At 38.7% G+C, this 12,624-nt stretch overlaps 1 long non-coding RNA gene across 3 annotated transcripts in view; it reads left to right on the forward strand.

Moving 5' to 3' along the window:
* LOC310903335 overlaps positions 1 to 12,624 on the forward strand; it is a 581,276-nt gene that overhangs the window by 248,310 nt on the left and 320,342 nt on the right. For all 3 annotated transcript variants that reach the window (XR_014587462.1, XR_014587463.1, XR_014587464.1), the window contains one exon: positions 3,696 to 3,913. This is a non-coding gene — a long non-coding RNA (uncharacterized lncRNA). The remainder of the gene's footprint in view (positions 1 to 3,695; positions 3,914 to 12,624) is intronic.

Below are 12,624 nucleotides of genomic sequence, written 5' to 3' on the forward strand. Positions count from 1 at the left end.
TGGCTGCTCTGAATCTCAGTAGATGAAAGTGGGGAAATAAATTGCAGAATGCTTTAAGATGTGAGGAGTTGAGAAGAATACGTATATTTGAGTCCATTTTTTATAAATGGTAGTTGTCTTTTCTGAAAAACTTTATCGATAGCACAGGAAAAGTCTCTGCTGAGTGATGTAGAATATTCTTATTCAAAATAAAAACTGGTTGAAAACTAGTTTTTCTAAATCCCAAAATGCTGCTGAGTATTCTCAAATGTAAACAGAATACAAAACATCATCAGTATTGATATTTTTATTTAAATCTTGGAACAAGTCAAATACTTGGCAAAGTGAACTGTGATTGCAAGACTTTATACTTCTAAAGTGTTTGTGCTCTGGCACAATTGGCTGCTGTGTGTTTGACTTTTTCTTTGAAACCAGTGGAAGTCTTAGATACTATATTCCCATTCCCTCCTTCAGTTTTTCCCATCTGAAAGTCCAACGGACACTTTTTTGGGAAGTCTTCAGGACTTTCCACATTCATCGGACTCTGCAGTCCAAGTATGGGGAGAGGCCAGGCACTGAGCAAGAGGAGAAGAGAAATACAAATTCTCTACTGAATGAGGTCTGCTAGGAAATTTAATGCAACATAAGGCTTTAATGGATTTCCAAGTCCTGACTGAAATTACTGCATTGGTTTCAGCATAATTAGACAGCAATGTTCAATTCAGTTACAAAATCTGTAGTGTGAATCTCATGGGGATATGTTGTCTATTAGCAAATGATAGGGACCAAGAACTTGCCTGAAGATAAGGAGCTTCTCTGACTCAGGCTTCTCAGCGACATCTACGATTCACTGGCAGGACTTCAGAGGTTGTGAAAGACCTTGTGTTTCTCAGCAAAACAGTTGGGAAACACTGTTTTGCAGGTATTTCCTTTCTTTGACAGTTTAATTTTTGTTCATCAGAATATGGTTAAAATTGGTACTATTAAATGCAATCAAAATTTCCTCAAAATGTTCCACAGCATTTTAGAGCATTGTTTTTAGTCATATCATTCTGTTCTTTGTGCATTTTCCCCAATCACTCAAAATATGTATGTGCAGATGTTCACAGAATGTTCATTTTAATCCTGAAAGCTCCCGTTCTCCCAATAAACTCATTTAAAACTTGTTTTCTGTGAGAATTATTTAAAATATACAAAGCAAAATTAAAAGAGAAGATGTTTTTAAATGATCTCTGTGACAAACCACAATTAATTAAGTAACAATTCCAACACTAGTTAGCTGGCATGAAAGTATATATTCTGTAAAATAGTGAAAAATTATAAATTTAGGAGAGCAGTGACATTTGCAAAATATGTGGAACTCATGAAATGAATTCTTTGTTAAGAGCTGCTTCCTCAGCTCTAATTAATATTGATATTGGGTAGCTATGTTGTGTTTGCTATGTATCTAACAGTTGATTACATGCGGCAGGAGAAGGAGGGCTCATTTTTCCTGAAAGCATAATTGTGTGGTAACTATCATTGATTTTTCTGTACTAGAATCTCTCATCTATTATTTTCAGGTTATGCTCTTATTTCCAAAGTAATATTTAATTCCAAACTCCCAGACTTAAACTCATAAATAGCTTGGGATGAAGTCTGTCTTGCGTTCTTGACTGCATGTAAATTAAGTAAGTCCCTTAGCTTTTACTGTCTATGGCATATGTCCCTTCATTATAAATGGTGGAGTCTGGAATAGTGAGATTGGATGGTCTTCCTCCTTTTGTGGTACCAATTTGCGTATAGTAGAGATGTTGGCCCAGCAGAGAAACTCCTATCTCAGTAGGTCTGCTGTAGCAGACATCCTTTTGCACTGGAGGAAATTCTGGAAAATTCTAAGCTGATGCTGACGGAGCTTTTTTAGCCCTGGCAACTGGCTAGGAGAAAAATCTCCAAATTTAAGCTAGGATGGGAAGAGCAGAGTTTTTCTTTTCTTGCTGTTTCACCTAAGAAACCATGATGGACAGAACTCAGTGAAAATTGCTTGTACCACAAATTCTTAATTCAAAAGCAGTCAGCAGTCAAAAGAAAGAAAAGCTCAAATTTACAGCACTCTGTCATACATCAAAAGCAAGGTTAAATTAATTCAGATTTTACTATGAAACGGTACATGCCTGCAACTGATTGTAGCAAGACTTCAGTCTTTATGGTCTGCACCATGAGCTGCTGCACGTGGGCATAGTTTCAAACAAATTTATTCAGACTTCTGCTTTCTTGTATCTTGTAAGAGGTGAGTTTGAGAAGTCAGGATTCCTGCTATTACTTGACTGTTGATGATAGATACTGGGTACAACACAATAAGCACTTACCATTAATTCAGAATAATTAATGAAGAGGAAACCTAGTCATCGGGAACAGAGATGGAATCAAACCAAAAAAAAAAAAAAAAAAAAGAACAAGGAAGGAGCATTATGCAGTCATCACGTTAGGAGGTGAATGGGTGAATGTTGGTCCAAAGAAGAACACAGCAAGTGAAAGAAAAGATGCAGGAGCTGTTAATGTGGTCTTTTGGACAGCTTGACTTTGAAGGAAGTACATAATTTATGTGCAATTACACAAGGAAAGCTGTGAAAAGCCTCTGCTGGAAAGAATGGGAAATTGGGACATTTTCATTGCTGGTCTTTCTTCTACTGTAGAAACTGGCAGGTCATATTCCAGAGGGAGCATTGCGGTTTCTGCTAGAAGATCTATAACCTCTCCAAAAAGTTTATGGCCAAGTGAAAGAACTTTGAAATTTCCCTTTGTTCTCTCATTGCAAACTTATAACCTGAGACATGATCCTGTACAGCGCTGTGGGTGAGATGAGCATTACAGGCATTTTGCAAGGGAGAAAGTTTTCACTTGTTTCTCTGGATTGTGATTCGTTCATGCAACGATCCTCCATCTGAGAATGACCCTGAAAAAGTATAAAACATTTTTCTTTCAATACTTACTAGTTTGGCTAATGATTCTGTGTATTTTATGTCCTGCATTACTGTCTGCCTGATGGAATTTGATAAAGCTCCCAAATTTTTATGACAGAGTAGGAGGTGAGGCCTCATGTATGACACTCTTCATCTCATTTCTGCTTTCACTGGTTTGATAATGAAATATTTCTTGGTGTGCTGACTTTATGGTCTCTGCATGGTTAAAGTACATGGGAAAGTAGATGTGTCCTTGGATATGAGTTTGAAAAAGAACAAATGATGAATTTTCTAATTGTGAAGCAAATGCAATTTCAGAAAGTGTTGGGTGGCTTTAGGGAAAATCCAAGTTAGTGTCTTTGGCAGGCTCTGCTTTTACAAAGGCACTCTGGAAAAAAGAGAAAGTCCCTAAACAAAGTAATTACTTGGCACATATTTATAGCAGGTATTGTCTCTTTATTTGCTGAGAGGGCAAAGTGGGTACCTGATCCTTGACTGAGGTCTGAATGCAAGTAAAAGAATATAAATAAAATGTTAATAGTTCTGTTCAAAAGGGATGATTGTAGACCTTGTACAAAATAATTAATTCCATAAATTAACTCTTTTACTTTTTAACAAATGACTGAATGACAAGAATGTCTTTTGTGAAATGTTTTGTTTGTTTGTTTGTTTTTTAAATGAAGAAATATATTGATACGCTCCAATATTGGATATAAATAAACATTAGCTTGGTGTTGTTTTATATTAATTACCTGGTGTTTTTGTATTTGCTAGGTTCGTGCCACATCCTGTAGGATGTTAGAATGAGCTGCTTAGAACACCAAGATGGGAAGTTGGTCCTGCCCTGAAAAGCTGGCAAGTTATATCTACCAGTAAAAATGTTTTTAGACCACAGAGCACAGGGCAGCCTCCAGGGAAGCCAACATGCCTCAAACCACTGGAGGACTCTACCACTGCAGGCAGCCACTGTGGAAGATGAGGAGAGATTCCAGGTGAGAGATGGTGTGGCTGCACTGTGGAAGTTGTTTCTGCACTACGATGTCAGTGCATGTACGGGAAGGGAAAAGTGATTTTATTTTTAAGTTAATGTTGGATGGTAAAATACTTGTGAAGAATGTTGAAAGGTCTTGAAAGTGAGTTTAGAGAATGGGATGACAACCTTGAAATACATTTCAAAAAAGGTGTTCTGTATGTTATATTTGTAGTGGAAAGAGAAAGGAACATTGCAGTGGAAGAAAACAGCAAATCCTTTCTTCTCCTGCAGTTAGCTGTGTTCCTTCTCAGATACCACTGTTTTTCAGCAGCTGGTAAAGCTACTCCTATATATATAATTTTGAAAGAGCTTTAGAAAATTTCAAGGTGAAAGGTGTTAAAAATGAGAGAAGATTATTACTATTATTGTCTCCCTATGTTCTTTGTTTGGAATTATCTTCTGCAGTTTTTTCTTCATTTTCACAATAATTTTCAGTCTCAAACAACCCCCCACTTTCTCTGCTTAGACCAAGACAGGGCTGAGGGCTGTTCTGACTTGGAAAATGCTTACAGACTCACGATGAGAATTACGATAGCACCGGAATGTGCTATCATCAGTGGAGAAAGTCAACAAATTAAGGACTACTTGATTTCCCTTGTGAATTCTGCTATCATTTATGTGAGATGTAATTAATTCATTGTCGAAAATCTATGCAGTGGAACAAGTAAAACTTGTATTACACTGTGCTTTCCACAGGATAGGGGAATCTCAGCTTCATGCAGGGTTTTGTTTTGTTTTGGTTTTGTGTTTCTGAGAATCAAAGTGTACTACTGAGTTTTTAAGTATTATTTGTACTGCGAAACTAACCTTCATAGCTACAACAATAATCAATAGTTTATTTTATGTATGAATATATTTATCACCATTCTTCTTAGAATATCAAAAGGACTTGATAAACGGATGTATTTATATCCTATGTTCCATGTTAGAGCTGCTGTTCACCTGAGACACATCACTATGCTTTGCTCTGCAGATGGACAAACATACCAACTGACAAAAAGGGTGGAGAAAGGATACTTGTAGACCTAGCTCCTACTTATCACTCACTAGCCCTGTGGCTGCTTTATTGTTTATAGAATCATAGAAACATTTAGGTTGGATAGTACCTTTTAGGTTATCAAGTCCAACTGTTAACCTAGCACTGCCAAGTCTACCACTAAACCATGTGCCACTAAGCACCACATCTACAGGTCTTTTAGATATCTCCAGGGATGGAGACTCAACCAGTTCTCTGGGCGGCCTGTTCCTATGCTTCACAACCCTTTCAGTGAAGAAATTTTTCCTAATATCCAACCTAAACCTCCCCTGGTGTAACTTGAGTCCATTACCTCTACCTCTTGCCTTATTGCTTGTTTTTTGGGAGAAGAAACCCCCACCTTGCTACAACCTCCTTACAGGTAGCTGTAGAGAGTAAGAAGGTCTCCCTTGAGCTTCCTTTTCTCTAGGCTAAATAACCACAGATCCCTCAGCCGTTCCTCGTAAGATTTATTATCTAGACCCTTCACCAGCTGTGTCGCTCTTCTCTGGATACGCATGGTATTCGAGGTGCGGCCTCACTAGAGCTGAGTACAGAGGGACAATCACTTCCCTGGTCCTACTGGCCACACTATTTCTTATACAAGCCAGGATGCTGTTGCACTTCTTGGCCAAATGAGCACACTGCTGGCTCATATTCAGCTGGCTATCGACCGATTCCCCCAGGTCCTTTCAAACACAGTAGTGAGAGCTGGCAAAAGGGCAAGTAAAGAGGGTATCTGTATCTATATGCATAGAAGCATGTCTGTCTGGCAATTAAGTGATACTATGAATCCCACTTATACAGAAATTGTTCTTCAGAGTTTGATATTGTAGAAATAATGGCTTGTGGTTCTTTTAATTTGCCTTTTCTTCAAGCTTTCTCTCTAACCACAAAAGCTAAAAAGTTATACACATAGAATAATAATAGTAATCCCAATAATAAAATTCCTAGGGTTTTCTCCTTGAGGGGGAAGGAGACAGTACTCGGTCTCAGTGAATTTGTCTGGGTATCAGCTGCCTGACTGGTTAGTACTTGCATATCCAGAGTAGTCTCAGTACTGCTATCTCTTCCTTAGTCATGCTTTCAAGTTTAAAGGGGAAAATGAGATTATTGTAGGTTTTATGAGACAGGAATTAAACAAAGGATACAAATCTGTAGGAAATTAGTTTTGTGTATAGTAGTTGAAAACTGAGATCATCCCATGGTCACTTAATCCCAGATGCTGGGGATATTAAAATATAGCATGATATTCACAATATAATAGCAGTGAAAGTTAGACAGAGAATGGAAAGGAGAAACAAAAAGAGACAAAACAATATAGACAAAGGAAGAAAAGAAGTAAAGTAAGGAAGAGGAATGTAATACTACACAGAAAAATCTGTGCTATAAAATCATTTGAAAAAAAAAAACACTGAAACTTTTTAGTCAAATAAATGTAAATAATAAATGTAAATAAAAACTTGTTTCAGTAATATCATAATTACACAGTGGAGGTGGAGCAGAAATTTAATTTTTTTTTGCATCTGTGTCAATTTATCCTCTTCTCTGAAAACAGCAGAGAAATCCCTTCAAAGAATCACTTTCGTTCATAGACAGCACATATGTATTTTGTTGCTGTATACTCCAGACTGTATCAATAACTGTATACTTCAATAAAAATATGTCTTCAGAGAATTGCTCAGTCCCCTCCATCTCCTTCCTCAGAGGGTTTTATTTCCTTTTTAACTCTCCTCCTATTTTACTTGGCAGTTTATGGACTGCTAGAAAGATGATGCCTAAGCTGTTTCCTTCTTGTAGTTCAGCCTTTCTGATTGAAAGTGCATGAAAAAATGTAGGTGAGCACAGCAGAGTCACCTGCTCGTATACTAGCCTACGTGCCAGAACAGACAATAGTGCTACAGTCAAGAACAATGGAAGTTTTGATATTGAAATTCACAGGGGAGAAATCGAGTCCTGTGCTAGACCTTAGACATCCCCTCAGAGAGCTGATGTTTCCAGTAGCACACTGTACCAAACACCAGTCTGTGATATGGTTTTGTGCAAGCTATTCCTAAAGTAGAGTCATCAGCTTAACTCCTGTATTTTTGTAATAGACTAAATTTTCACCAGAAATCTATGTGTTAATTTCTGTGGAACAAATAAGCCCGATAGTCAAAAACAAGAATATTGTACATAGGGCATTACAATAAGGTTTAATGATTCTAGCACAGGCATCTTTACCCACTTAGTTCCACAGTAAGTAACTATCATTAAACCTCTTTCCACCTCTTTAAAAAAAGACTGAGGAAAAGAAGAAGACTATGAAAAATGCCTAAAAGCCTGTTTCAGGCACAGGTGCTAGACAGACTAGGATCATCCACTTAATCAAGATTTGAATTTTAATTCAAAACAGTTATTCTTAATGTGCGCATGAGCTACTTATATTTCAAGTCTGAAAAGGGCCTTCTATTTTCTCCTCAACTATATCAGTAGGAAGATGCTGATTTTCTCTGCAAAAACTTTGTGTTGCTTATATCCTTCACTCATGATGGTAATAGTATCAGTGCTACTTGAAGTGTAAGTACCAGATAAAAATAAAAGTACCTTTTCGTTCTACTTTTCCTTCAGCAGAAAGCGGTGTTTTTTTGTTTGTTTGTTTGTTTGTTTGTTTTTAAATTATGATGGGAATGATATTGGCATTTCTGAGGAAAAATATAAATTTAATTGTAAAGGGGTGAGGCTGATTTTACTGCCCATGTTAATGTCTAATCTTCTTTCCTTGAAGAGAAGAAAATACAAACAGACAAAAATGTAAACAAAGGAACTACACAGATAGAAAATAGGGCATGTATGTTCCAGCTTTTACTTCTATTCTTACAAGTGGAAAAAGGCAGCAGCGCACGTAGTCTCTTGCCTGCTGGAAATGTGACAAACCGTGGTAGCATGGGGTTTAGCTGCCTCTCTGCCCACAACACTGTTTTGCATCAACAATAATGCATCTGGCCAATCAGTGTCAGATAAGGATCTTTGCTGGCTAAGCCAGGCTTTCTTTTTAGTAGAAGCCAATGATGAAGAAAAGGACAGCAGTAAGGAATGGAAAAGAGAGGCTGGATGCAGGAAGCTAGGCTGAAGCTGGTAAAGTTGGTTGTGCTTGCTTAGTTCTCCTCCCTAACTCAATTGGGAATGTCTCCTGGGATCTGTGGATTGTGTTTATCAGGAGGGGATGGATGGATGGATAGGCTGCAGAAAACTGGTAGAGCTGAGGCCAAACGAAAGAGAAATGTACCCTTTGAATGTATTTACTGGAAGATATGATAGTATGTGTGTGGAAGATTATTTTCAACAAATGAAGTAGTGAAATGGAGAACCTTAGATATGGGTAGCTGTGAGAAATGAGCTGATATGAAGATGCTGTGTCTGTAAATGAGAGGCAGGGAGAAAATGGAAAAACTCTGATAGGGACCAACATGAAGTCCCAGAGACTCTTGAAATTTGATGCAATCACTGGTGATCTGGTCTTCTGAAATTTGGGAGCTGGTGCTGGTTGCAGTCAGTAAGGGTTAATTTAAACATCCCTCCTGAATTTTCTGCGTTTGTTTAAATACTTGGGAAACTAGGTGAAACAGATTGATAGTGCTGTATTGTGAGGCACTGGTACCTCAGCTTGTACTAGTCTGTTCCAGAAATCTGTGTTGCTCTAAACTTAAAGTTATGAAAGGAGGGAGATGCCAGCAAGCCTACATTTTACTGGAACAGCTAGTGTTAATCACTTTTTTGTGTCTCCACTTCTGTTTTTAAGTGAATATCACTTCTTCTAAATCACTTACCTTCACCTTCATTGTCATGTGAGGTACCTTTGTGGTGCTAGGTATTTGGTGTGTGGTTTCAAAGTTTAATTCATATTGGTGCTAGTTCCTGCAAGCTTCTGTATTTTTCCTGCCAATTCACAAGAAAACTAGACAAGTGGAAATCCTTTTAACTACTCCATGTGTTGAGACATGGTATTAATGTGTGCAGATTGGTGGTATAGCAAGTCATCTTCATTATTTTAGGGACAATTCTACCCACTTTTAGAAATATTTAGGAATAATTCTCTATGGGACACCTTTTGGGGGATATACATATATATGTGAATGTATTTTGGGGTGTTCCCTCCTGCCAACCTTGTTTTTAGCTCTAGTGTTTACGTAGCCTTTCAGAGCTGTGGATTTTGGAGAACATCGATAGCTGACCTTTAAAGTGTATGAGTTTTAAGGTTAACTGTATTAGAGCAGTGACTGACTGAGTAGAAAAGCTGTTAAGAATATTTTATTTTTGGTTTAATTTATTGTCCAAAATCCCATGTCTTCCTCTGAAAAATAATTTTTGAGCACACTTAAGTTGCCTTTTCTGTCAGGGAAGGTTCTGCTTTACAGGTGGATGGGCTTTCTACTGAGAGATATGGTAAAGCTGGTGAGCTTTCTCCACCTACAAAAATACAATCAAAAAAACTCTTTTGTGAAACAATAATTTTGCTGAAAATTTGTCAAAATATTAAAGCTTCTATATCTTATTTAACTACCAATACCCCAATAGCATACTTAAACATACCCTGAGTTTTTAATATGAGAGAGATTACTCTGTAACAGATCGAATGAGGAGTGCAGTTTTTCTTCTTGGTGGCACTGGTGTGGGGCATGGGAATTTCCTGCTAATGTGACAAGGAAACTAACAAGAAAAATAACAGTGAGTGGACGAAGAATAATTTCAGGGTAGATTTAAGGAACTAAATACAGGAATACAAATAGAATTTGTTAAATACAATTACTCCTTGCATAGCTTCTTCAGAGATCCATAAACTCTTGCTGCAGCTCTTATGTCACAAAAAAAGTCTTTTTCGTACTTTTAGCTGAAAACGAAGTCCAAAGTTTGAGCTGAGTTTCACAAAGTCTTTAAATCTATGCAAACTTAAAATTGTGCAGAAGTTATGAAAGTGCATCATTTATATAAGAAAACACTCATTTTCAGAGAACCTCGAAGGACAGAGCCTGTGCAGGCTTGCTGAGCTCTGTCCAAGCATTTGGGTGTTCCTCCTCACACTGTACTCGCAACATCAGCGGTGCATATGTGGCTTCTGGGAAAGTGAGCACAAGTGTTAGGACCTTTGTGGACCTTCTGTGACTGGATGTGACTTTTTCAGTCATTAGGCCTTTTTATGAACAGGCGTGGTAACACCCTCCTTTTTATAAGATATCAGCCTCTCCAGTTCTCCCAAGTATTCCCTCTTCATGTGTCTCTGCAGTCCATGCAGGTTAGGATTCTATTAGACGTTAGTGGGGTCTCATGTTGCATGATTACAGGAACAATTATTTAAAAATATGGCCTTCACTGAGAAAGTAACCTTGTTTTAAAACAGAGAACTTCAGTTTGTAATTCAGCACCACACCTGTGAATGAAGCAAATACTGGAAATCAACAAAATACAATGAAAAAGATGGACATTGACAAATGACAAAGCTTCATTCAATTACAAACAGGAAAAAGCAAACAGCCTTCTGAAACAAAGCCCTAAAACGGTCCTCCTGCAATGTCAAATACAGGTTTCAGTTTCCAAATGAATGTAGAATGGGTTATACATAAATGCCTGTGGCAGTGGTGGTGACGGGAGCATAAACAATGCTTTGGAGAGAAAACAAACTGGCAACGTCACGTGAAAGGTCTCTCTCTCTCTCTCTCTCTCTCTCTCTTTTTTTTTTTTTTTTTAATAAGATATTTGTATTTCAATATGCTTGGTGACTATATTGGTGTTTGTGTGCAGCAAAGTAGGCAGCCCTTCTCCTCAGCGGAGAGTGGACTGGTGGGACATATCAGTATTTTTTCCTCATACTTGTCAGCACCTGTGTGTACTGTGCATCAAGGGAAGCAGCTGGTAGGCCCATAACTCCACCAAGCTTTTTGGTTCTGGTAAGTTACCAGGAACATGTCTTAAAGGAAAGATGATAAAATAGACCTGGCAGAGCTGTAAATGCACTTTGTTTTGCTAGATTGAACAGTTACAACTCATAAATTTCTGGCTTGGCCTGGCGTGAGCCAGTCAAGGCCTAGTTACCCTCTGTCAGTCCGTTCTGCCAGGCAAGGTGAGCAGGCTCTGCCAGCTGGGTCACGGTGCCGGGATGTCTCGTGGGGCTGCCCCAGCCCTGAGAAAAGTGCCATGGCACCGTGTACGCAGCGTGCAGGGTCCTGGACAGGGCTTTCTCTCCAATCCTGCTAATACCATGCAGTAGGACACATCTCCCTGATCTCTGTGTCTGTCCCTTTCTGAAGGAGGTCTGTCCCCACTCCAGAGTTGACAGCTCCTTCTAGCAGCTGCTCCAGGATTGTTTGGCCTCCTCCAAATAATCTGTCTCTTGATGACATGTGACCCCTTGATAGAAGAAACAACTTCATTCCTCACACTGTCCCTGGTGACCTGTGACTGCTCTGCTGATTCATCACAATATATTATATGAGACAATTGTTTCCATGTTTAAACTAGTAATTAGCTTTTTTTTTTTTTTTCGCCATAAATCTGACTGATTTCAGTTTCAACTTGACTATACAGCCAAGACATTTCTCAAGTGCTCCCCTCTGCTGCAGGAGAGCTTATTTATTTAAGAGTGGATGGTGAGAAAAAAGAATTGGACAAGGTGTTTATGAGACATGCCAGTCTAAAAAATGCAGTGTTTTACATTGTTTGAATATCGTTTGATTTACTACTTTATTTACAACATAGCAGTTGAAAAACAATCTGACCCAGCAACCTTGGGATTGTTTTTCATATAGCTATGATGGGTGCCTTTTGCTATATCTAGAAAGACTATCTGGCTGTTCTCAGAGTTGTTCAGTGTAAAGTTTATAACCAGAAGATAGCTGTGCAGAGAAAGCAGTCTGCTAGTGCTGGGACTTGGAAGAAAGCACGGAGTTGTGTGACGGGGTGAAAGAAGGGAGGGAGCAAAGGTGGTATTTCCATAGCTCTTATTTTAAAGGTCCTCGGAAGCCTCAGCTAGGTGGTTATCTGATTGTAGCAGCTGCAAGTTTTATTCACTCTATAATATACTGCTTTACCAAGAATAAAATTTTACTAATGCTATCAGCCAAATAGCAGCATACATTCATCAGTTTTGTGTTGCTGAACATCTAATCAAAAAGATCTTTAACTAGTTAAGCCAGCTCTGATAAACCTCCCAAGTCTTACATGACTTTTCAGGTAGTGTTGTGTAACTTGGTGCTGAGCTGTGGGAATGTATTTGGGGACTGGAAGGAGACCTTAGAATTAGACAACTGACTAACACTGCTTGCTTATGGGACAGTAAAACACGTGTAATGGGTGTGTAGTCTCACTGCTTCAGAACAGCTAGTGAGATGCTGGGGTGCTAGCCTCACCACACTGTGTCTGTGCTGAGGGTGAGATGGGAAGGGGAGAATCCACCTTAGATTTGCAGTTTTGGCTAGAGCTAGTAGCAATCACCATAACAGATTTTCAGGCTGAGCTATATGAATCATCTCAGGAAGGTGCAGGACAAAGCTGGGTGTCTGGTTCTGTCTTCTAGCATCTCGTGTGCCTGAGCAGTCAGAAATCAGGAACTATCTCCTGCCTCTGTTATTCTGCAGGCAGTGATAGGAGCTGGCTTGAAGGTTTGTGACCTTGTCAACCTG

Source organism: Anser anser (genome assembly GCF_964211835.1).
Source record: "Anser anser genome assembly, chromosome: 8".
Taxonomy (NCBI): Eukaryota; Metazoa; Chordata; class Aves; order Anseriformes; family Anatidae; genus Anser; species Anser anser.